Source organism: Drosophila mojavensis, unplaced genomic scaffold, assembly GCF_018153725.1.
Source record: "Drosophila mojavensis isolate 15081-1352.22 unplaced genomic scaffold, ASM1815372v1 contig_231, whole genome shotgun sequence".
NCBI lineage: Eukaryota > Metazoa > Arthropoda > Insecta > Diptera > Drosophilidae > Drosophila > Drosophila mojavensis.
The window spans coordinates 9,686,496-9,690,022 of record NW_025318772.1 but is presented as its reverse complement, the minus strand read 5'-3'; positions in this window follow the sequence as shown (position 1 = coordinate 9,690,022).

Genomic DNA, 3,527 nt, shown 5'->3' with positions numbered 1-3,527 from the left:
CTGGCTGCATCAAGATTTCCTTTTGGCTGCGTATTAAGAACTAATTGCGGCCGGGCTATTGGCTATTGGCCAAGTTTTCATGCTGTTCGGCACCTGTGCACGTCGGCAACTGATCAAAGGTTAGGTAGACAAAAGGATCGCGTCGGATCGGATCAGCTCGATTCTTGTTCTCTCGTTTGCGATTCTTCACGCTCGGCTCAAGGCCTGGACAAAGTAGAAAAAGAAGTAGTAGGAGGTGTGAAAGGCATTGACCAAAACTAAAGTGCTCAGTCCATTAGCCACCTAGGCCGAAGGTCCTGGCAGATCCTGGCAGATCGTAGCGCTAACTACGTGTGGCTAATGTGTCCCATTGTACTCGCTGACTGTGGATTATCACACGCTTTTCTCTACAATGAGTTTTCCATTCGACCTGCTGGCAAACCTGTGCCAATTCCCATTTGTTATGCATTCAGCAGGACAAAGCAGACGAATCGAACTCCAAAATCCTGTTGCACATCCAGCATTTGTAAAGCGTCATTAACACACGCGCTGACACACACACACACACACACACAACAGCAGCAACAACAATAACATCGGAGAGTATATTAAAACTAAATCGATTTAAATGAACTGACATTCAATTTGTGCACTGCCTTTCATCAAATCTGTAGGGTATACACACACATATACACACATTCTATTTCTTTTATTTGATAATTTGAAAAATCGAATTTTAATTTGCCACACAAGTCGCTGGGCGCAGCGTAGCTAAAAGGTTTTCCACCATTTTTTCGATAAGCGCGAGAAAGCATAAATGGAAAATTAACAATTGATTCTATCTAAATGGATCTCAATTTCGTTGTCTTCGTGGGCAGCGCCTTAGATAGATGGAGTTTCGGGCTAATCTCTTGATTGCCATTTATCTTAATTGATTTAATCAAGAAGTGCTATAATCTTGAGCATATATTTTCGATTTATACTTGTCTGGAATGTGAAAAGCGAGCATATTGACTTTGTATATGTAACGATGATATTTTATACATATATCAACATGGAGTTTTCTTTTTAAATATGCCTCAGACAGATAGACTCATTAGATAATCCAATGAATGATTATCAATGTTAATACTATAAGATAATAAACAAAATGAATATAAATAGGAGAGAAGTCGAAAGATTTTGTCTGTCTGAGAGATGGGGAACAATCTAGTTTTCAAGACTCTCCAGCCTTCATTAAATCTCAAGTCTGGACATAGCTCTACTCATATTTAGTATACATATCAATATAGTATAAGTCGCATACATAAACGAAACTTTAATTCGAAGTCACCCAAAAATAAATTTTCTACATTCTCAGTTTGCATGCAAATCGAGTTTCGAACATCGCACATCGAACATCGTATATCGAGCATCGTATATCGAGCATCGTACATCCAACATCGAACATCGTATATCGAACATGTTGCATCGTGCAGCAATTTCGTTGCGTGCAACTTGTTTAGGTGCTCACGCTCTTGCTTGCTCTTTCGACTTGCGCCGTCGCTCTTTCTCTTTTGCACGCTCCCACTGCTGCTCTGCTGTGACCGCCTGTGCAGCCGTGTTGCAGGCGTGTCTTGCATGCTGCTGGCAAGCGTGACGTCACGTCACGTCCGAGCAGCCAATCGGCGCTAACCATTCAGGCGCTTGCGCTGCGCGACGGCGCAAAGGCCAAGGAGAGCTGGCCAAGTGGCGGCGGAGCATTTAGCCAAATTAATTGCAGGATAATAACTTATGAGCCGACACCGCCCGACTGTGACAGCCGCAGGGCAGGGCAGGCCGCGTCTCTAATTGGTTTTTTTCTCCTACTCTACTCACCCACCCACGCCCTCGCCAGCTGCACAGCGATAGGAGGCGACGGAGAATCGGAGAGGGAGAGAGAGTAAGAGGGAAATGGAGGAAGAGGAAGAGAAAGAAAGAGAGAGAGGGAGTGAGCGGGGCCCGTCGGCCATTATGCTGAATGAGAGAGTCGTTCGCTATCTGCATGCCATCTGCATTTCATTTTATTTGTAATTGGATGTAATTCAATTTGAAAATAATTGTTGCTATAATTTCAGTGTAATTTTCTGTTGTGGCTGTCGTCATTTTTATGCGCACACATTGGTACGTGGCTACAGTAGAGCCTTACTCAAGTGAACTGATGAAATGCAATTTAACTTTTAAGCATTTTGAGCATTGCTCATACAAATCGAATTGAATCTAACAAAGCTCTTTTCTCATTTTTTTCAGTTTTCTCATAGCGAATGCCTACTGTAAGTGTTTATTTCACGTTTTGTGCGCCTGGACACTTGAGAATAAATTAATGCAATGAAAATGACAAAGCTCGAAATTTATTTGAATGCATTTCAATTTGTATGAGGTACGCGAGCGACAGAGAGAGACACATGGTTAGACAGAGACAGCCATATCTACAATTTGTGTGCTCTCAGTTATAAAGGAAGGGAAGCATACATTTAGCTAAATTATAATATCATATTATTATTGTTAATTGTGCTTTTAGCATTCAGCTTTCATCATTCGCACTCAAAGTTGAATTCGAGCTCGAATTCGAATTGTACTGAAGAGGGCCTCAGCTGAAGTTTATTGTCTTATTAATAAGCTCTGTCTCCCTATATCTCTCTGTCAGTCTGTCTGTCATAAATTAATTAACGCCACCTTCAGTACACTGAGAGACGAGCGTACATCCATTAGGCCCCATGCCACATTGCATTCCAGCTTTCGTTCTCCATGTTGGCGTCTCGCATTCATTCATCATTCTCCATGGCACGAAACAATCATTCTCTATTCATAATTGAAAAAGTAACATTCCACTACCGTTTGACAGGCCAAGTCTCTAAGTGTAAAGCAAATGCCACTGAGAGAAAAGCAATATTAAGTTTTATTTCAAAACTTAAAAAAAAAATAAAATAAAATTACTAGCAAATTATTTGAGAACCTACTCGTTTATTATATGTTAAAACTTGAATCATGTCTTAAGAGAAATACATAGTAGAAAATAATTTTATGCTATACAAAAACTAGAAAAAATATTGCAGAACATAAAAAAATAATAAAATTAAAAAAAAAAAAAGAGTTAATCTATGGGTTTTCAGTCCTAGATAAACCTGAAACTTGATTCCTTGATTCGAGCTATTTATATGTGAATTTTAAAAATATTTTCGCTATTTGATTTAACCCAAGCACTTACACATTTTCTGACAGTGTACACATATAAATTTGTCTATGTCGGGATCTACTAATCGCCAGCAGTTAATGGCGCAATTTGATTTTCAAAGAGCGGTTGGAGCCTCAATCATCAATGACAACTTTTGTCAGCAGCTTTTCAATTGAGTTCGGGAATTGTTGGATATATATGGATACATATATATAAATATGGATAAGTGTGTGGTTATTGTTGTAGCTTTGGGGCTTGGGGCAAGTGAAATCAGCCATCAGCTCTACTCAAACTGTGGCAAGTGGTGTATAAGTGCGAGATGTGGTCAAAGAGTTTAACACGAATGAAGCTCCCT